Source organism: Arachis hypogaea, chromosome 19 (genome assembly GCF_003086295.3).
Source record: "Arachis hypogaea cultivar Tifrunner chromosome 19, arahy.Tifrunner.gnm2.J5K5, whole genome shotgun sequence".
In the NCBI taxonomy this organism is placed as follows: domain Eukaryota; kingdom Viridiplantae; phylum Streptophyta; class Magnoliopsida; order Fabales; family Fabaceae; genus Arachis; species Arachis hypogaea.
In genome coordinates, this window is record NC_092054.1 from 128,143,454 (window position 1) to 128,166,175 (window position 22,722).

General features: G+C 37.1%; 2 non-coding genes across 2 annotated transcripts; both read left to right on the forward strand.

Moving 5' to 3' along the window:
• The first annotated feature begins 11,378 nt into the window (after window positions 1-11,378).
• Window positions 11,379-11,487, forward strand: LOC112781711 (small nucleolar RNA R71). The gene has a single exon (XR_003192470.1). It is a non-coding gene; the product is annotated as a small nucleolar RNA R71 (small nucleolar RNA).
• Window positions 11,488-20,730: 9,243 nt separating this feature from the next.
• Window positions 20,731-20,838, forward strand: LOC112781314 (small nucleolar RNA R71). The gene has a single exon (XR_003192098.1). It is a non-coding gene; the product is annotated as a small nucleolar RNA R71 (small nucleolar RNA).
• The last annotated feature ends 1,884 nt before the right edge of the window (window positions 20,839-22,722 follow it).

The window sequence follows — 22,722 nt, forward strand, 5'->3', positions numbered from 1 at the left end:
GCGTTTAGGTTATGGTTATGCGTTTTGAGGTAGGGGCTCTTTCAGAAAACCTTTTTTTATGAATTAGAATTACTATATATGGATATTGACATGAGAAAATGTATCTGAGAGTGATTGTATAAGTCTTATGTGGTTGTTGATTGTCTTGAACGAATATGAATGTTTAATTGACTGGGTTGTGGTTCGATTTTGTGAAACGGACTGTTCATGAAATGCTTCTTTAAAGTTAATTTTTAAAAGCTTGAAATTGGGTTTATTCTGTCAAGAATTGATTTGAACTTGATTTGGCGTTCTAGAAACCTGAACACGATGTATCTTTGGAAACAACTTGATTTTGAATTGATTTGGTTTTGGGCCCCTTGAAGAGGGTTGCAGAATGGTTTGGTTGGGACCCGGAAAGGGTGGCAAGGTCCAAGTTTTAGGGGAGATGCTACCGAAATTTATATAAAATCCGAGTCTTTATTTGAAATTTTATTTGGGAAAATTATGAGTTTAATGCCCTTCCTATTTTACTTGGAGGATTGTGAATTTAGGGCTTCTTTTTTTATCTTTACTTAGATCAATTATGTAAATGATGAAACTATGCTTTGAAAGAATTATTGAAAAGAGAATTATGATTTCTCCTTATTTCCTAAGAAAAATAGTATGTCTTTGGAGGTGCAAGTCATTCGAAAGAGAATTTTGCTTTAAGGCTGTTTTAAAAGGTAAAAAGGGTTTATGTTTTTCTCTATTTAACATAAAGATTGTCACTTGGAGGAGTTTTCGTGATTTTAAAAGAATTTGGGTTTCGATTGTTAAATCTCATTTTTTGACGTTTTAGATAAGCTTCAGAATTTCCTTTGGATTCTGGTTTAGCAAAACAAAAATGATTTTTGAGCAGTCTGAAACGCTTTAGATTTAATCATAGAGTTGAAGCTAGTTTTGTTTAACTAAAGGAAACGGCTTTGAAAGGAGTAATTGATTACGTGACTCGGTTTGGCTTAGATCCTATTTTATTACTCAAATTAGGAAGCCAAGGTTTTAATGATTTTAAGTGAATTTGAGAAAATGAGTTATGTTATTCTCCCCTAAAGACTTGAGACTCTGCCTAGGAACTTTTGTTATAAAATCCCGTTGTTGGATGGATGATTTTGAATATTTCAAAAGAAGTCTTTAACTTGCCATGGTTTTGGAAAGATTATGCCAAGAGTGGCTTTGTTTTTAAAAGGGGAGCTTACTTTGAGTAAAAGGGGCTTATGAGCCTGAGATGATTTGAGAAATGAGAACTTTAAAGCCAAGGCTGAAAAGAGTTGAAATTTGAATTCAAAGTGAAGTAAATTGAGAAAAAGTGATTTATGGCTTTGAATAATGATTTTATGAATTTGATGATGTTGGATGGTGGAAGTGCCTTTTTGTTATGAGCCGAAATGGCTGTGTATGATAATGAACTATGGCTGATTGCGGAATATGTTATGAGCCAGATGGCTGACTGTGAGTCATGAATTTAAGCCGCAAGGATGAAATGAATAATGAGTTATGGCTGAGAATAAATGCATATATGCTGAGATATTGATATTGTGATTTTTGCACTTCCACATATCTGAGATACGAGTTTTCCTGGGTGAAAGCAGTGGCTAGCCACCACGTGCTCCAGGTTGAGACTTGATACTCTGCTGACCCTATGTCGTAAGTGTGGCCAGGCACTGTGAAAGTCCCGGATGAGCTCGCCCTCGTAAATATACACCAGTGAGGGTATTGGATATCTATGAGATTACGAATTATGTTGAGTATAACTTGAGTTGGGGATGCACGACAGAGGGACAGTCCAATGGTTAGCTATCAAGACTTGTCGGGCTGGCTTTATAACCGACAGATAATATCATCAGCCACTAGGACAGGCATGCATCATATGCATCTATGTGACATTGTTTGGGTGTGCATATTGTACTTGGTTTGCCTTTGTGATTACTTGTGATTAACTGCTAATTGTCCTACTTGCAATAACTGTTTGTTTGTGCTTGAACTTTCCTATTTGTGTTTGCGACTGAAAATCTGTTGGACTGTGGTGATTGGTTGTTGGTTGGGTTGTTTGGGCCTAGAGCCATGGTTGATCATGAGGTGGGCCGAAGGCCATGTATGGTTGATATTTCTGGTTTGGAAAAGTATGAATGGTTAATTTGGTTCAGCATAGATAAACCTTTTGAAAGGCTTTTGAACCTTATTTTATATGAACAGTTTCCTCTTTCAGAAAAGGTTTCAGATTTTTCTTGATAGTAAACCTTTGCTTTTGAAAAGATGCATAAGGCGGTTATTAATCACTGAAATGATTTTATCTCGCGTATCCTATTATAGTAATTCTCAAAAACCCTCTACTAAGAACCCTTTCGAGGATGATGTCCTCACACCGCCCTACAAATTTCTCTTTTCAGGATATGGACGCTGAAGTCACGAAGAGTTTATTTAATTGTTGTTGAGATGCTCTGTATTGCTTTAGTTATTGTTTATTGTTCCCTCACCTTTGTCTTTATACATTCTGTAAGAGGGATAGAAATCGTATTGGTTAATGCTTGTAATATTGTCTATATATATATATATATATATATAGACAATATTACAAGCATTAACCAATATATATATATATATATGTACTCTTTGTGAATTTTTGTAAGTTGTATAGTATGTATGGATGTACGTTACATAACAAAAATATTTTGGAGCGGTATTACGGTTTAAAGTTTTAAACAGGCTCATATTTTAGTATTAAATAGTATAAGAATCTTCGTAATGTCCGAGCTATCAGAGTCGCGCAGCCAGAAGCGTGAGCTTTGATAGTTAGGGTGTTACATATTTAATATATAATGTTCTATGAAAGCTTAGGCTAGATGATCATAGGATAGGTTGGAACGTATGAGTATGTTTAATGCTTAGTAATCTTGATAAAAATTGTGATATGAATTTGGTGTTTGTTGAATGGATGTCGAATGATGATTTGATGATGATATGTATATGTATATATGTTGGATAGGTAAAATGAGAATTTTGTTGATGTATTTAAAGGGTTGATGCATGATATTGTTGTGGTGTTGAGAAAGGCATGTTGTGTTGGTGTTTATAGGTATGGTAAGTTGATTTGGAATTGAGTTTTAAAGAAAATGGAGGTTTTGAGACTTTGTGTAACTTTGGTTTTTGGCCGAACTTCGGCGAGCCATAACTCGGCTTTCGGACCCCTAAATGGTTTCAAACTTGTTTCATATAAAAATTTTGTACGAGAAGTTTATCCAGTTTGAAGAACGGAAGAAAAAGTTATGTTTAGGATCCAAAATGGAAATTCTGCAGCTTTTTCAAACTTAGTTAAAAATTTTCACAAAACGTACGCCCACGCGTACGCGTTACCTGGGATTTTTGCGTACACAAACCACCCTTACGCGACCACGCGGTTCTGTTTGACACGCATGCATACGCGTAAAGGGGGATGCGTATGCGAAATAGGCCAAGATGTATGCCCACGCGTATGCATTACCCGGGTTGTCTGTGTACGCGAAACTCCTCGTACGTGACCAGACGATTCTGCCTGGTTTGCATGTGTACATGAGACGAGTCATGTGTACGCGTCTTGGTCTAAATGCGTACCCACGCATACGCGTGACCCATGCGTACGCGTGGCCCCTGTTTCAGCAAAAACTGGATTTTGTGTTTTTAAGTCAAATTTTAAACTTCTAAACCTCTATTTTTATTCTATTAGCCCTAAATCATAGTAATAACTCTGGTAGTAAGGTGGAGTTAGGAAGTTGAGGTAACTTGGGGATGATTTAAAGTGGGAAAAGTGATGAATTAAATATGGATATGTGTATATTTGGAGTGTATGTGGTACCATGGCTTATATGATATGATTATGCAAAGATTACAATGATTATGAATATTATTTGGCTATACACTCAAATGATCTGAGATACGAGTTTTCTTGGGTAAAGTACCGTGGTTTTCCACCACATTTTCCAAGTCAAAACTCGATACTCTATTGACCCTACGTCGTAAAGGTGACCGGGCATGTATAAATTCCCGGGAATGGTAACCTCCATTGAGTAAAGTTCTATATATGAATGTATGAATTATGAATAAAAAGAGAAAAAGCTATGCATAGACTCATGGGAATACGCAACGGGGCACAGTCTAGGGTTTAGCAGCCGGACTTGTCGGGTTGGCTTGATAACCGACATATGAGACTCATCAGCCATAGAACAGGCATACATCATATGCAAATTGTATGATTTGCTTTCTTGTGAACTATATAGGATTGCCTACGTGGTTATAATATGCTATTTGTTATAATTGTTATCTGTATTACTTGTGAACTACTTGTGTTTGACTTGTTTTGCTTGTTTGTCTGTGCAACTCATAGGAGACGGAGGAACGGAGGAAAGGCGGAAAAGTTTAGTGTATAGGTTAAGTTTAGTTAGGTTTGAGAACCTTTAGATGACCGCCCACTTATGGCTTCTGTTTTAGTTCCTTAAGCTTTATATCCGAGTGACGGCGTTCTACGATTGCCTCTGGAATTTCTAGGACCTTATATTTTATATGCATGGCACCTTTACCATGCTGAGAACCTCCAGTTCTCATTCCATACTGTGTTGTTATTTTTCAGATGTAGGTCGAGAGGCACCTCGCTAGGCGTCTGGAGCTTCTACAGCGAAGTGGTTTCCTTTGGGGTTTCTTTTTATATATGTATATATAGATTCTCCTTTTATATATTTGTTTATTTTTCTCCTCCTAGAGGATTATGGAAAACTAGGGTTTTATCTATGTATTTTGGATTTTGGGATATGTATATATGTATGTAAATATTCTCCGGCTAGCCTTGACTTCGCAGGCTGAGTTAGGAGCTTGATATTTTATACTCTTGACACTCTACTCTGGTCTTTTGTATATATGTGTTAGTGAACTTTAGTTTTCTTCTCACGCAAGTAATCCATATTTCTGAGTGTTGCACTTTTTATTTTGAAATTTTGTTTTACTGTTTTTCAAGGCTCATAGTATACTATCTCCTTTTCATTATTATTATTATTATTATTATTATTATTATTATTATTATTATTATTATTATTATTATATATTTTTTTTTATTTTAGAGATCGCAATACCACACCACCTCTGTTTTACGGCTTAAGCGTAAAGCTCTATGTGGTAGGGTGTTACAGGAAACAAAGCTGGTGCTCAAGTTTCTCTATAAAAAGTTAGACTTCAATGTCACAATTGAATAATATTGTCATTTTAGTCAAGAACTGCTTCTGCTCTATACTTTTTCTCTTTCATTTTTCTACTTCTCTTTTCTTGTTTTCTGGCTTAGTAAGAAACTGTTCTGGTTTCTCTATAGAAACAAAGAAAAATGAGAAAAATGTAATGGTTAAGTTAGATGCATGTTGACAGAGACTTTTCTCTCTAAAAAAAGGTATGGATAGTGTCTAAAAATGATAAGCATGTGGATTTATCCCGGAGAATATTTTTTAGATAACATCTCTATTATTCCATAGAATAGGAAAATAGGTGATATCCCAAACAGTCCTGAAATTCTTAACTCACATTAATTAAGTCCTTCACTTTTTAAAATAACCAAATATACCCCTCATTCCTAGAAATGTGAGTCTCCATTAGTCCAAAAATCACCAACCATGTTAAAGTTGCTGATATGTGCAATTAAGTATTAACTTGACAGTTTGCTAAACAATGTCGTTCAGTGATTAGGCTCCAATTCCAACAAACTAGTATTAACTTGACAGTTTGCATGTTACAATCTGTCTTTTTCAAATAAAAAAACTCCCAATAGTCCTCCAATAACAAACATTTGTTTCCTGCCAAAAAATCCAAAGACGATCTCCTCACCTTAATTGCCGCTTTGTCTTCCTCACATCTCAGTCGTTGCAGCTCGTTGGTGCTCCTTGGTGGAATTCCCTTATTTGGTTAGTGAAGCTCTTCGTCTCTGTTAGCATCATCGCACTCAAACATTGGTGAAGGTGAAAGGTAATGGTTTATTTTTTTCTATCTATTACTTGTTTGAACTGTGTTACTAGTAGTTGGGTACTGGTTATGGTATGTTGTGGTTTTGTTGATTGTATTGTCCTTTTTTTTTCATACTTTTTATCATTCATTTTTTTTATCATTGTGCTCTAGGATTTAGGGTTTCTATTTTGATTATTCTAGTAACTTTTATAATGAAATTCTATTTTCCAAAGATAAATGCATGTTAATGGTTTATTATTATGGTTGTGAATATGCATTATTTTAGGATAAAATATATTTTTTGTTCTTAAACTGTGTTAAAAGTTTTCAAAAATGCCCTTAAGTTTTATTTTCTTTCAATTTTGCGCAAGAAATTTTTAATTTACATCAAATATACCTTTGGCGGCTAATTTTTCAAAAAATTTAGCAACAATTTTACAAGAACCTTTAACACTAGCAAACCAGATATAATTATTAAGCATTATTGCTAGATTGGTCCTAAACTTTCTGAAAATTTAGCTGTCAGGGGTATATTTGATTCAAATCGAAAATTTCAGAGACAAAATTAAAACAAAATAAAACTTACATGTATTTTAAAAGTTTTTAATAAACTTCAGGGACAAAAAATATACTTTATCTTTTTTTATTAAATGATTATTTAGTATTTTCCAGAAACTTCTATTTCTGCAATGATGAACCCTATTTATTTTGTTGTGTTTCTTTAGATGAGTGATCGGTTAAGACTCATCACTACAAGAAAATTGCTGGATACCGTCGGATTACCAAAAATATCCGCCGGTAATTTGTTTACCATTCTGACGGTATAAACCTCGCCGGTAATTGTTTGCCAGCAGTTTTTTATCAGCCGCTAATTACCGTCAGAAATTTTTCGCCGATAATTTTTACCGTCAGATTTATCCCTCGGTAAATATGACGGTAATATGTTATTTACTAATAATTAAATTAATAACTACCGGCAGATTTATCTGACGGTAAATTCGCCGGTAACCTTAAAATTTAAATTTTTTTTATAGATTCACTCATCATCATCCTCTTCCTACAGCACAAGAGAACAAAAGCGTATATAACTAATACTAACCAATCAAACAAGTAAAAAAGATAATATTAAAGTACAAAAATAAAAAAGTATAATAACCAACTGCACTATAGGACAGTAACCCCTATATTCTGCAAACAGAAAAAAAAATTAAGTATATATGCACATTATGACTAGAAACTTGTCTCAAAATATTGTTTTCACACTTATAAAAAAACTAAAGCCAATTAAGAACTTTTTATGTTCAATAAAAGATAATCCATATATCATATTTTATTACTCTTAATGGCCTATGCAATTGACTTAGTAAGCTTAATCCAAATTAAAATTTCACCCACTACCAGCCAAATCAACATATAAATTTGTCCATTTTTTCTCAAGCATTAAGATTTCGAAAGAACTGAACATAAACTATAAAACATACAGAGAATGTTCACTCTATCGATATTTGGTTTCATCGTACTCTCTGAATTTTTGTTTTATATGTGACTTCAATTTTTTTTTGAAAATAAGATATGAACAACTGACATTAGCTTTATAGGCATAATTAACTGAGGAAAGGAACAAAGAATAAGTACAAAACTAGAGAGAAAGTAAAAGTGGAGATAACTAATGTGTGAGTGAATTTTAAGTTTCAATAGATCAATAAGAGAATAATTATAAAAATTACAGCAAAAATAAATCATCAATCATAAAACAAGTTAAAAACAAGTAATTGTTTTTTACCTACCACCACCAGCCTTGCTAACCTAATTGTTTTAAAGCTGCAACAAGAAAAAAAGTTAAAATTCCAACAAATTAAAAATAATTTGAAAACTAATTCAAAATTTTTTAAAACAAGTATTGAACAATATTCTGCATAAATAAACACTCACAACTGTAACAAATTTTTTATTTGGGTGCTTTTTCTTGTACTGTTATCTGAACTCAAACTTGCAAAATGAAAACATAACCAAAAATCTCAACCAAGAATCAAGAACAAACTAAAAAACATAACAAAAATCAAGAACAAAAAAAATTAAGAACAAATCATAACAAAAATCATAAAGAACATTAAGAATTCAGAAATAAGAAATTTCAAAATTAAAATAATGAACCCATAATAAATCTTAAAATCAAAATCAGAATAAACAAAAAAAAAGAACAAAATCAGACCTCACACTTTCCGGACTAAAGTCCAAGATTCTCCCTCGGACCATGGTGCTCCAATTCTTAGGATTTGGGTTCACACTAATGTCATGATTTTTTGTGACCCATGCATTAGCATAGAACTCTTGCACCATTAAGATCCCAACTTCTTGAATGGGATTGGTTAGGACTTCCCAACCTCTTCTTCGGATCATTCTTCGGATTTCCGGATACTCATTCTTCTTAAGCTTAAAAGGGACCTCAGGGATCACCTTCTTCTCTGCCACTACTTCATAGAAGTGGTCTTGGTGGGCTTTGGTGATGAATCTCTCCATCCCCTAAGATTCGGAGGTGGTGGCTACGGCCTTTCCTTTCCTCTTTCTAGAGGGTTCTCCAACCTTGGGTGCCATAAGTGGTAATGGAAAGCAAAAAACAACGCTTTTCCCACAACAAACTTAAAAGCTTTGCTCGTCCTCGAGAAAAAATAAATAAAAGAGAAGAATGGAGTAGAAGAAGAAGAAAATAGATGGAGATGGAGGGAGAGAGGAAATTCGGCCAAGGGGGCTTTAGAGTGTATGAAGTGTGTGTATGAAGGGTTTGTAAGAGGGGTATTTATAGGAGTGGGCTAGGTTAGGGTTCGGTCATGGGAGGAAAATTTGATTTTGAAGTGGGTGGGGGTTGGTGGGAGTTATGATGGATTTGGGGGAGTGATATGGATGTGATTGGGCTATGGTTTATAGGGAAGAGTGTATGGGGAAGTGTGAAAATAAGAGGGAAGAAGTGTGGTAGGTAAAGATGCTATGGGACCCACTGGTCCTGAGAGGCTAGGGCATTCAGAATCCCTGCCCTCTGCATGGGCATTTGAACGCCCAGGGACTGCCTCTGGCTGGCGTTCAACGCCAGCAAGACACTCTATCCAGAGTATTCTGTTTTCATTGCTGAACCTTTCTGTCTCTATTTTGACTGCTGCACATGATCATGAACCTAAAGAAATAAGTAAAGAAAAACAAACTTAAGAAATTAGAGGAAATAGAAATAACTAAATAGGGTTGAGTTGCCTCCTAACAAGCTCTTCTTTAACATCATTAGCTTGACGGTTAGCTCCTTACGGAGATGGATATGGGCTCAGAATTTCGCCCTTTATAGTGAACTTTCTTCCTGTCTTCTCATGGATGAGCTCTACATGCTCTAGAGACAGGGCACGACTCACTGTATGTGGTATGACTAGTTTCTTGGTGAAGACAACTCTCATGCCAGGTGAGAGACCTTCAGTGGGGACTTTCTTGTCCCTCCAGCCTTTAGGTACTTTCTTCTTAGTACCTTTGTTCTCAGTGCTTGTTGATGGTTGTCCAACACCAAACTTAGAATTGATGTTTGAGGGCTTAGTAAAGCTCTGCACTGAAAGAGATGGTTGGAACACTAAGTATTGCACAGTTATCTCTTTTTTTTCAGAAGGAGAGTTGGGATGAGGCATTTTGAATAGAATGTGATCCTCCCCTAGTTGTAGAATCAGTTCTCCCTTAGCTACATCAATGATAGCATTGGAAGTGGCTAGGAAAGGTCTTTTAAGGATGATGGATTCATCCTCATTTTTCCCAGTATCCAAGATAATGAAGTTTACAGGGATTTAAAGGTTTTCAACCTTCACCAAGACATTCTCTACTAAGCCATATGTTTACTTCATTGATTTGTCTGTCATCTCTAGTGAGATGTTTGCAGCTTGTACCTCAAAGATTCTCAGTTTCTCCATTACAGTGAGTGGCATAAGGTTTATACTTGACCCTAGGTCATACAGAGCCTTCTCAAAGGTCCTGGTGCCTTTGGTGCAAGGAATTAGGAAGCGTCTGGGATCCGGAAGCTTCTGAGGTAGCTTCTGCTGAACCAAAGCATTTAGTTCTTTGGAAAGCACTTGAGGTTCTTCCTTCAGAGGTTTTATACCAAATAGCTTGGCATTCAGCTTCATGAGAGCTCCTAGGTACCGAGCAACTTGCTCTTCCCTAGTGTCCTCATCCTCATCAGAGGATGAGTGTTCATCAGAACTCATGAACTGTAGGAGTGTATGCAAGGGAACCTCCATGGTCTCTATATGAGCCTTGGGTTCCTTTAATTCTTGGATAGGAATTTCTTCAGTGGGTACTGAACACTCAGTAGGCAAGCCATTACTAGCGTTCAACGCCAGTTCTGGTGGTTCTTTGGGCGTTGAATGCCCATCATACATCCCTTTACTGGCGTTCAATGCCAGTTCCTTTGCCAAGTTGGGAACGCCCAGGAGGGACCTCTTTCCTGGCGTTCAACGCCAGCTCTAGTGCCATTTTGGGCATTGAACGCCTAGTGAGGGCTTCCTCACCGCCGTTTAATGCTAGCTTTTGTGCCTGTTTGGGAGTTGAACGCCTAGTGAGATGCTCTTCACTGGCATTCAACGCCATCCCAGTCTCTCCAGATTTGGCCTCAACCTCTATAGTGATGGCCTTGCACTCTTCTCTTGGGTTTACTTCAGTGTTACTAGGAAGAGTGTCAGGAGGAGTCTCAGGGATCCTCTTGCTCAGTTGACCAACTTGTACCTCCAAATTTCTAATGGAGGATCTTATTTCAGTTATGAAACAATGAGTGGTCTTGGAGAGGTTGGAGACTATAGTGACCAAGTCAAAAAGGCTCTGCTTAGGGATCTCCATATGTTCCTGAGAAGATGGGAATGGTGGTCTGTTGTTGAACCTGTTCTGGGTTCTTCCAACTTGATTATTATTGAAGCCTTGCTGAGACTTCTATTGATCCTTCTATGAAAAGTTAGGATGATTCCTCTATGAAGGGTTGTAAGTATTTCTATAGAGTTCTCCCATGTAATTCACCTCTTTCATGGTGGGTTGGTCAGGATCATAAGCTTCTCCTTCAGAGAAAGCTTCTTGAGTGTTGCCAGCTACAGCTTGCATTCCAGTCAAATGCCGAGAGATCATATTGACCTGCTGGGTCAAGATCTTATTCTGAGCCAATATGGCATTCAGAGTGTCAACTTCAAAAACTTCTTTCTTCTGAGGGACCCCATTGTTCACAGGATCTCTCTCAAAGGTGTACAAGAATTGGTTGTTTGCAACCATCTCAATGAGTTCTCTTACCTCTTCAGGCATTTTCTTCAAATGGAGTGATCCACCTGTAGAACTGTCTAATGATATTTTGGGCATCTCAGAAAGACCATCATAGAAAATTCCTAGGATAGACCATTCTGAGAGCATGTCAGGAGGACATCTCCTTATCAGTTGCTTGTATCTTTCCCAAGCTTCATAGAGGGATTCACCTTCTTTTTGTCTGAAGGTTTGAACTTCCACTCTAATTTTGCTCATCTTTTGAGGAGGAAAGAATTTGGCCAAGAAAGCATTGACTAAATTTTCCCAAGAGTCTAAGCTCTCTTTAGGTTGAGAATTTAACCATATTTTAGCTCTCTCTCTAACAGCAAAGGGAAAGAGCATAACTCTGTAGACCTCAGGATTCACTCCATTAGTCTTAACAATGTCACAGATTTATAAGAATTCCGACAGGAATTGGTGTGGATCTTCCAATGGAAGTGCATGGAACTTGCAATTCTGTTACAAAAGAGAGACTAACTAAGGCTTAAGCTCAAATTTGTTAGCTCTAATGGAAGGTATGGAGATACTTCTTCCATAGAAATCAGAGGTAGGTGTAACACCCTAATTATCTTAAGCCTTACCTCATGCCATAAAGCAAAGGTTAATCAAAGGTTACGACAATTCTAAGGCTTTTACATATATCAATATATATAGAAGGAATAATAATTCTAGAAGTCCGAAGAAGAAAATAAGCTCAAATATGGAATTACAAAGCGCGAACGTTCACACGAAGCTACGAGCGTAAAAGATAAGATCCACTATGTAAGATAACAAGATATATGTAGTTATATATGAGTATAATAATCATAAGATGCTAGCCATAACCCGCGGTGTTTAGGCCGACTAGTTAAATACTGACATACCGAGCGTTGAAAGTAAAATAGCTTATACAAAATATCTCGCATAAAGTAAGCCTCTAAGGCAAAATAAAATACAAAAGGGAGAGATCTTAAACAAAATACTCAAAAGACTTCAAAACAAGATAGAGATCCTCTGCTCTGTCACCATCAAGCAACTCACCGAGGTGGGTTGCGACCTGCATCTGAAAAATAACAACAAAGTGTGGAATGAGAACCAGAGGTTCTCAATGTGGTAACAGTGCCCAGTAATGTAAGATATAAGACCCTGGGATGCCAGAGGCAATCCTAGAGCTTCATATCAATACAAGATTCAAGCTTAAAGCCTAACTAAAATTAAAACCATAACTTTAAAACTTAACATTTATAAAATATGGTAACTATCTTAAGGGATTTCTAACTATCAGATCACCGTTGTCCCATAGCCTTCACCAGCCTAACCGCCATGCGATCCCATCGCCACCGCCTTCCGAACCTCTTCAATCCCAATAGAAAACACAAATAATATCAATGCAAGTAAAACACAAGTAGTGACATATATGACAAGTAATTCAAGTAAACAATTAGGCATGTTATACACTTAGGCAAGCAATTACAAATCGGCAAAGCAAACAAACAGATACAAGATGCATATGATGAATGCTTGTCCTATAGGCTGTGATATCACATTGTCAGTTCAACTGCCAACCCGACACATCCCCATGGAGATGTCACCCTTCAGAATCATAATGGGAACCCCCGATATATGGTGCTCGAAACACCATCCAGGATTTTGTGCGTACACACTCTAGTGATCCGAAGGGATGCGTGCAGGATACTATTGCCACAGACCTCACATCTCAACATAAGCGGGACGAACCACCGCCCTTACGCCGCCGCTACTTCGACAGGCGGGATCCAACCAAGCCGTCCCTGCCGGGCGCATAGCGTCTCAAGAATTTCAGTATAAAACAATAATCTAGTGGTTTTCAGAAAACATTTTTAGTATATCATGGATCCATCATATCATTCCGAGTCCTCGACTCATCTCAACCACTGTCAATTTAACATTTTCATTCCGAACTCATTAGTTCGCTACTTTATCAATTTATTTTCAATAATCATCAATTCACTACTCTTCCTTCTCTCTCAACCAAACCCATCCTCAATACACCAGAAACCTAACCCACCGTTCTCTACTTTTCAAGATAATACCAAGTAAATTTCCTAGGAGCTTTCCCATGCTTTGATACCTAAAACTAATCCCAAGAGTATTAAATAGGTGTCACAGAAGTTTACAAGTTTGTTGGAAAGGTGAAATAGTTAAAACAAAGTTTAAGTTGAAAAACAGGACATGTGCATATGCACAGGGGTGTGCGTGAGCACGCCCAAGGAGATTTTTAAAAAGTGTGCGTACGCATAGAGGTGTACGTATGCACAAGTACCAAATTTTACAATTATGTTCGCTCGCACAAGGCGTGCCAGCGCCCTCAACAGAATGCACTTTCCCACGTGTGCGTGCGCACAGGTTGTATAACTTCATTGGTTATGTGTGCGCATAGGGCGTGCTAGCACTCTCATCCGTAGCCATTTCCCCGTGTGTGCGGGTGCACAAGGCTGTGGGTGCGCCCAGGTTTTAAAATTCACAGGGTGTATGTGCGCACACAAACCAGAAATCACAAAATTCTACAACATTGTAGAATTTCAGATTTTGACACCAAACTTTTTACAATAATATCTTTTTCTACCGAATTCAGATTTCCACAAAATTTAAACCATTTTAAAGCTTGTTCAATTTTCTTTCATTTGATATAAAATACTTTGAATTTCAAGCATGGTAGCTCAAGATATGATTCATGGAAGTTCACCAAAATTTCAGTTTTACCAAAGGTTCACACAGTTTCAATTTTCCACAATCCTCAACCAAAGTGAAACTAAAACCCTTCCAAACTCCAATTTACATCAAAATCTACCCTTTGTATCACATTCCACCATTCATACCAATTTTTCCTTCACACTTCATTATTCTCAACCTCAATTATCAAATATATATAACATTATAAACAATCCTCCACCAACACATTCATCAATCATAAATTTCTCAATACCAAGCATCATAATCAATCTCTTTTTATCTCAATCTAAATATTTTACACCATCTTTATCAAATTCAACATCATAATTCATCAACATACTCAAACATCATCAATCCATCATAATTCATCATAATTCATCATTTAACAACTCAACAACCAATTTAATTCAACCCTATCCTAAGCGTCCAGAAATATTATATATTATATAGAGGAAACCAAAACCATACCTTGGCTGATTACCAATATATACCAAAACCCCAAATGAGCACAAGCTAACCTTCCAACCACAATCCAAGTCACCAATCACTCCAACAAGCATCAACAATCACCAACAAGCTCCAATATTCAAGCTAATATCACATATTTCACATAAATCAAAACCTAATACTCACCATAAATCAATTTACAAGGGTTCAAGAACAACTCACCTTACCCAAATGTTTTGGAAGCCAAATCCAATGTCAATCAAGGGCTAGAGTGTACCTAAACACTCAAAATTACAAAATTTCACTTAATCCAAAACTCACATTTTTGAATTTATTAGGGCTACTGAACAAAGAAGAATCTTTGAAATCTTACCGAAAAAACTTAGATGAGAGTAATGGCTCAGTGAGAGCTTCGCGTAGCCGCTGACGGCACGTGAATTGGAGTACCATAGCTCGAGATATGATCAATTGAATGTGGATGTGAATAGTAACTTTTCTCTCTTCTTCTCCTCACTTCAGCTGCTGGTGCGTGTGTTGTTTAATGAAGAATGAGGCTGAATGGCCTTCATTTAGGCTTATATATATGTTTGGTTTGGGCTCAACTCGGGCCTGGTCTAACCCGTTAGCGTTTTTGGTTCGTTTGGCCCAATTTCGGGCCAAACCTTTAAAATTAATACTCGGTTTTCAATTCTAAATATTTTCTTAAGGTTTTCTACTGTTTTAATTATTCTTGCACAATACCGGATAGACATAAGTTGGCACTACCTGTTAATTTAACCGGTACATATTTTTACCTAATTTTCTGAAAAAAAATTACATTTTCTGGTGCACGAAATTGTGATCTCAGGCAACGGCGCCAAAAACTCTGTACGCACGTCTTAATAAATTGTTTTTCATTCAAAACTTCGATACAACTAACCAGCAAGTGCACTGGGTCATCCAAGTAATAAATCTTACGTGAGTAAGGGTCGATCCCATGGAGATTGTTAGTATGAAGCAAGCTATGGTCACCTTGTAGATCTCAGTCAGGCGGATATAAAATAGTTATGGAGTTTTCGAAAATAAATAATAAAATAAGGATAGAAATACTTATGTAAATCATTGGTGAGAATTTCAGATAAGCGCATAGAGATGCTTTCGTTCCTCTGAACCTCTGCTTTTCTGCTGTCTTCATCCAATCAATCCTACTCCTTTCCATGGCTGGCTTTATGTAAGGACATCACCATTGTCAATGGCTACTTTTGATCCTCTCTGGAAAATGGTCCGATGCGCTGTCACTGCATGGCTAATCGTTTGGAGGCATCACCGTTGTCAATGGCTGCATCCCATCCTCTTGTGAAAATGGTCCAACTGCTCTGTCACAGCACGACTAATCATTTGAGGTTCTCGATCATGCTGGAATAGGATTCACCCTCCATTTGCGTCTGTCAATACGCCCAGCAATCGCGAGTTTGAAGTTCGTCACAGTCATTCAATCCCAGAGTCCTACTCGGAATACCACAGACAAGGTTTAGACTTTCCGGACTCTCATGAATGCCGCCATCAATCTAGCTTATACCACGAAGATTCTGATTAAGAGATCCAAGAGATACTCATTCAATCTAAGGTAGAACGGAAGTGGTTGTCAGGCACGTGTTCATAGGGAATGATGACGATTGTCACGTTCATCACATTCATGTTGAAGTGCAAATGAATATCTTAGAAGCGGAATAAGTTGAATTGAATAGAAAAACAGTAGTACTTTGCATTAATCTTTGAGGAACAGCAGAGCTCCACACCTTAATCTATGGAGTGCAGAAACTCTACCGTATGAAAACACATAAGTGAAAGGTCCAGGCATGGCCGAATGGCCAGCCCCCAAAACGAGATCACAGGATCAAAAATACAATCCAGGATGTCAAATACAATAGTAAAAAGTCCTGTTTATACTAAACTAGTTACTAGGGTTTACAGAAGTAAGTAATTGATGCATAAATCCACTTCCGGGGCCCACTTGGTGTGTGCTTGGGCTGAGCTTGAATGTTGCATGTGCAGAGGCTCTTTCTGGAGTTTAACGCCAGGTTGTAATGTGTTTCTGGCGTTCAACTCTGGTTTGTGACGTGTTTCTAGCGTTTAACTCCAGACAGCAGCGTAGAACTGGCGTTCAACGCCCATTTGCATCGTCTAAACTCGGCCAAAGTATAAACTATTATATTTTGCTGGAAAGCCCTGGATGTCTACTTTCCAACGCAATTGGAAACGCACCATTTTGAGTTTTATAGCTCCAGAAAAGTCATTTTGAGTGCAGGGAGGTCAGAATCCAACAGCATCAGCAGTCCTTCTTCAACCTCTGAATCTGATTTTTGCTCAAGTCCCTCAATTTCAGCCAGAAAATACCTGAAATCACAGAAAAACACACAAACTCATAGTAAAGTCCAGAAATGTGAATTTAACATAAAAACTAATGAAAACATCCCTAAAAGTAACTAGATTCTACTAAAAACATACTAAAAACAATGCCAAAAAGCGTATAAATTATCCGCTCATCACAACACCAAACTTAAATTGTTGCTTGTCCCCAAGCAACTGAAAATCAAATAGGATTAAAAGAAGAGAATATACTATAAATTCCAAACTATCAATGAAACATAGCTCCAATCAGATGAGTGGGACTTGTAGCTTTTTGCCTCTTGAATAGTTTTGGCATCTCACTTTATCCATTGAGGTTCAGAATGATTGGCATCTATAGGAACTCAGAGTTTAGATAGTGTTATTGATTCTCCTAGTTCAGTATGTTGATTCTTGAACACAGCTACTTTATGAGTCTTGGCCGTGGCCCTAAGCACTTTGTTTTCCAGTATTACCACCGGATACATAAATGCCACAGACACATAATTGGGTGAACCTTTTCAGATTGTGACTCAGCTTTGCTAAAGTCCCCAATTAGAGGTGTCCAGGGTTCTTAAGCACACTCTTTTTTTTTGCTTTGGACCTTGACTTTAACCGCTCAGTCTCAAGTTTTCACTTGACACCTTCACGCCACAAGCACATGGTTAGGGACAGCTTGGTTTAGCCGCTTAGGCCAGGATTTTATTCCTTTAGGCCCTCCTATCCACTGATGCTCAAAGCCTTGGGATCCTTTTTATTACCCTTGCCTTTTGGTTTTAAGAGTTATTGGCTTTTTGCTCTTGCCTCTTGGTTTTAAGAGCTTTTGGCTTTTTCTGCTTGCTTTTTCTTTTTTTTTTCGCCATTTTTTTCTCCTTTTTTTTTCTGCAAGCTTTTGTATTCACTAGTTTTTCTTGCTTCAAGAATCATTTTTATGATTTTTCAGATTATCAAATAACATGTCTCCTTGTCATCATTCTTTCAAGAGCCAACATATTTAACATTCTTAAACAACAACTTCAAAAGACATATGCACTGTTCAAGCATTCATTCAGAAAACAAGAAGCATTGTCTCCACATCAATATAATTAAACTAAGTTCAAGGATAAATTCGAAACTCATGTACTTCTTGTTCTTTTGAATTAAAACATTTTTCATTTAAGAGAGGTGATGGATTCATAGGACATTCATAACTTTAAGACATAGTTACTAACTACTAATGATCATGTAATAAGACACAAACATGGATAAGCACTTAATATTAAGAAAACGAAAAACAGAAAATAAGAACAAGGAATGAGTCCACCTTAGTGATGGTGGCATTTCCTTCTTGAGGAACCAATGATGTCCTTGAGCTCTTCTATGTCTCTTCCTTGTCTTTGTTGCTCCTCCCTCATAGCTTTTTGATCTTCTCTAATTTCATGAAGGATGATGGAGTGCTCTTGATGTTCCACCCTTAGTTGCTCCCAATAATTGTGTGGGGGAAAATGTATCCCCTGAGGTATCTCAGGGATCTCTTGATTTGCAGTCAAATGTTCTACCACTGAGCTATGGAAGCTTTTGTCTTCCCTTTTCTCTTCTTTTTCTCCTTTTTTTTTTTGAGGTTTCTCTGGCCTTAGGTGCCATCAATGGTTATGGAAAAGCAAAATAAGCAATGATTTTACCACACCAAACTTAGAATGTTGCTCGCCCTCGAGCAAAAGAAGAAAGAATAGATGAAGAAGAAGATGTGGAATAAAAAAAATAGGATTATGAGGAGGGAAGGTGGGGATCCTGTGGGGTTCACAAATCCTAAGATAATCCTGTGAGGTCCACAGATCCTGAGGTGTTCAAGAATTTACAACCTTGCACCAAATTAGGCATGCAAAATGCCCTTGCACACAACTCTGGGCGTTCAGCGCCAGATTGGTGCTTGTTCTGGGCGTTGAACGCCCATTTGTTGCCCATTTCTGGCGTTGAACGCCAGAACCATACTTGTTCTGGGCGTTCAGCGCCAGCTCTTCTCCAGGGTGCAATTCTGGCATTCAAATGCTCAGATGCTGCCCATTTTGGGCGTTTAGTGCCAGAACCATGCTCTGTTCTGGCGTTGAACGCCAGCCAGATGCTTCTTACTGGCGTTTAAACGCCAGTGAGATCCTCCTCCAGGGTGTGATTTTTCTTCTGCTGTTTTTGATTCTATTTTCAATTTTTATATTTGTTTTGTGACTCCACATGATCATGAACCTGATAAAACATGAAAGAACAAGAAAAATAAAATTAGATAAATAAAAATTGGGTTGCCTCCCAACAAGCGCTTCTTTAATGTCGCTAGCTTGACAGTGGGCTCTCATGGAGCCTCACAGATGTTCAGAGCATTGTTGAGACTTCCCAACACCAAACTTAGAGTTTGACTGTGGGGGCTCTGGTTGACTCTGTGTTGAGAGAAGCTTTTTATGCTTCCTCTCCATGTTTACAGAAGGATGACCTCGAGTTTTAAACACAAGGGAGTCCTCATTCTAGTTCATCTCTGTCAACATCAATCACAGCTCTTGCTGTGGCTAGGAAGGGTCTTCCAAGGATGATGGATTCATCCTCATCCTTCCCAGTATCTAGGACTATGAAATCAGCAGGGATGTAAAGGCCTTCAACCTTTACTAACACGTCCTCTACTTGTCCATAAGCCTATTTTCTTGAATTGTCTGCCATCTCTAATGAGATTTTAGCAGCTTTCACCCCAAAGATTCCCAGTTTCTCTATTACAGAGAGGGGCATGAGGCTTATCCCTGAACCAAGGTCACACAGAGCTTTTTCAAAGATCATGTTGCCTATGGTACAAGGTATTACGAACTTTCCAGGATCCTGTTTCTTCTGAGGCAATGTCAGTTGATCTAGATCACTTAGTTCATTGGTGAACAAGGGAGGTTCATCTTCCCAAGTCTCAATACCAAATAATTTGACATTCAGCTTCATGATTGCACCAAGGTACTTGGTAACTTGCTCCTTAGTAACATCCTCATTCTCTTCAGAAGAGGAATACTCATCAGAGCTCATGAATGGCATAAGGAGGTTTAATGGAATCCCTATGGTCTCTAGATGAGCCTCAGATTCCTTTGGTTCCTCAAAGGGAAACTCCTTATTGATCACTGGACATCCCAGGAGGTCTTCCTCCTTGGGATTCACGTCCTCCCCTTCCTTTTTGGATTCGGCCATGATGGTTATATCAATGGCCTTGCACTCTCTCTTTGGATTTTCTTCTGTATTGCTTGGGAGAGTACAGGGAGGGATTTCAGTGATCCTTTTACTCAGCTGGCCCACTTGTGCTTCCAAATTTCTAATGGAAGACCTTGTTTCATTCATGAAACTCACAGTGGCCTTAGATAGATCAGAGACTAAGTTTGCTAAATTAGAGGTATTTTGTTCAGAGTTCTCTGTCTGTTGCTGAGTAGATGATGGAAAAGGCTTGCTATTGCCAAACCTGTTTCTTCCACCATTATTAAAGCCTTGTTGAGGCTTTTGTTGATCCTTCCATGAGAGATTTGGGTGATTTCTCCATGATGGATTATAGGTGTTTCCATATGGTTCACCCATGTAGTTTACCTCTGCTATTGCAGGGTTCTCAGGATCATAAGCTTCTTCTTCATAAGAAGCCTCTTGAGTACTGTTGGATGCAGCTTGCATTCCATTCAGACTCTGAGAAATCATATTGACTTGCTGAGTCAATATTTTATTCTGAGCCAATATGGCATTCAGAGTATCAATTTCAAGAACTCCCTTCTTCTGAGGCGTCCCATTGCTCACAGGATTCCTCTCAGAAGTGTACATGAACTGGTTATTAGCAACCATGTCAATGAGTTCTTGAGCTTCTGTAGGTGTTTTCTTTAGGTGAATGGATCCACCTGCAGAAGTATCCAATGACATCTTAGCTAATTCAGACAGACCATCATAGAATATATCCAGGATGGTCCATTCTGAAAGCATGTCAGAAGGACACTTTTTGGTCAGTTGCTTGTATCTTTCCCAAGCTTCATAGAGGGATTCACCTTCTTTCTGTCTGAAGGTTTGAACATCCACTCTAAGCTTGCTCAGCTTTTGAGGAGGAAAGAACTTGGCTAAGAAAGCAGTGACCAGCTTATCCCAAGAGTTCAGGCTATCTTTGGGTTGAGAGTCCAACCACACTCTAGCTCTGTCTCTTACAGCAAAGGGGAAAAGCATGAGCATGTAGACTTCAGGATCTACTCCATTAGTCTTAACAGTATCACAGATCTGCAAAAATTCAGTTAAGAACTAAAAAGGATCTTCAGATGGAAGTCCATGAAACTTGCAGTTCTGCTGCATCAGAGAAACTAATTGAGGTTTCAGCTCAAAATTGTTTGCTCCAATGGTGGGGATGGAGATGCTTCTTCCATGTAAATTGGAATTAGGTGCAGTAAAGTCACCAAGCATCCTCCTTGCATTATTATTATTTTCGGCTGCCATCTCCTCTTCCTGTTTGAAAATTTCTGAAAGGTGCTTGCTGGCTTGTTGTAATTTAGCTTCTTTTAATTTTCTCTTCAGAGTCCTTTCAGGTTCTGGATCTGCTTCAACAAGAATATTCTTGTCCTTGCTCCTGCTCATATGAAAAAGAAGGAACAGAAAAATAATAATAATAGAGATCCTTTTTGCCCAAGCATAGAGGTTCCTTTATGTGAGTAGAAAAAAAGAAGAAGAGGAAATCTGAACTCAGAGAGAGAGGGTTCGGATTTTTGGTGAGATGAAGTGTTAGTAGATGAATAAATGAATAGAAGGAGATGAGAGAGAAAGAGGATTTTCGAAAATAATTTTTGAAAAAGAGTTAGTGATTTTCGAAATTAGTTTTTGAAAAAGGTTAGTAATTTTCAAAATTAAAATCAACAATTAAAATAATTAGTTAATTAAAAAGAAATTTTGAAAAAGAGGGAAGATATTTTCGAAAATTAGAGAGAGAGAGTTAGTTAGGTGGTTTTGAAAAAGATAAGAAACAAACAAAAAGTTAGTTAGTTAGTTGAAACAAATTTGAAAATCAATTTTGAAAAGATAAGAAGATAAGAAGTTAGAAAAGATATTTTAAAATCAAATTTTTGAAAAAGATAAGATAAGGAGATATTTTTGAAAAGATATGATTGAAATTAATTTTTGAAAAAGATTTGATTTTTAGAATCACAATTAATGACTTGATTCACAAGAAATCACAAAATATGATTCTAGAACTTAAAGTTTGAATCTTTCTTAACAAGTAAGTAACAAACTTGAAATTTTTGAATCAAAACATTAATTGTTGATGATATTTTCGAAAATTATGAGATAGAATGAAGAAAAAAATTTTTGAAAAATATTTTTAAAAATTTTCGAAAATAAATAAGAAAAAAATGAAAAAGAATTTATTTTTGAAAAAGATTTTGAAAAAGATAAGATTTTCAAATTGAAAATTTGATTTGACTCATAAGAAACAACTAGATTTTAAAAATTTTGAAAAAGTCAATTCAAATTTTCGAATTTGATGAGAAGAAAAAGGGAAAGATATTCTTTTGATTTTTGACTTTTTAATGATGAGAGAGAAAAACATGAAAATGATGCAATGCATGAAAATTTTGGATCAAAGCAATGAATGCATGCAAGAATGCTATGAATGTCAAGATGAACACCAAGAACACTATGAAGATCATGATGAACATCAAGAACTTATTTTTGAAAATTTTTTATGCAAAGAAAACATGCAAGACACCAAACTTAGAAATCTTTCATGTTTAGACTCTATGGATGCAAAAATGCACATGTAAAACAAGAAAAGATGCAAAACAAGAAAACATCAAGATCAAACAAGAAGACTTACCAAGAACAACTTGAAGATCATGAAGAATACTACGAATGCATGAATTTTCGAAAAATGCAAAATGAATATGCAATTGACACCAAACTTACAATTTGACTCAAGACTCAAACAAGAAA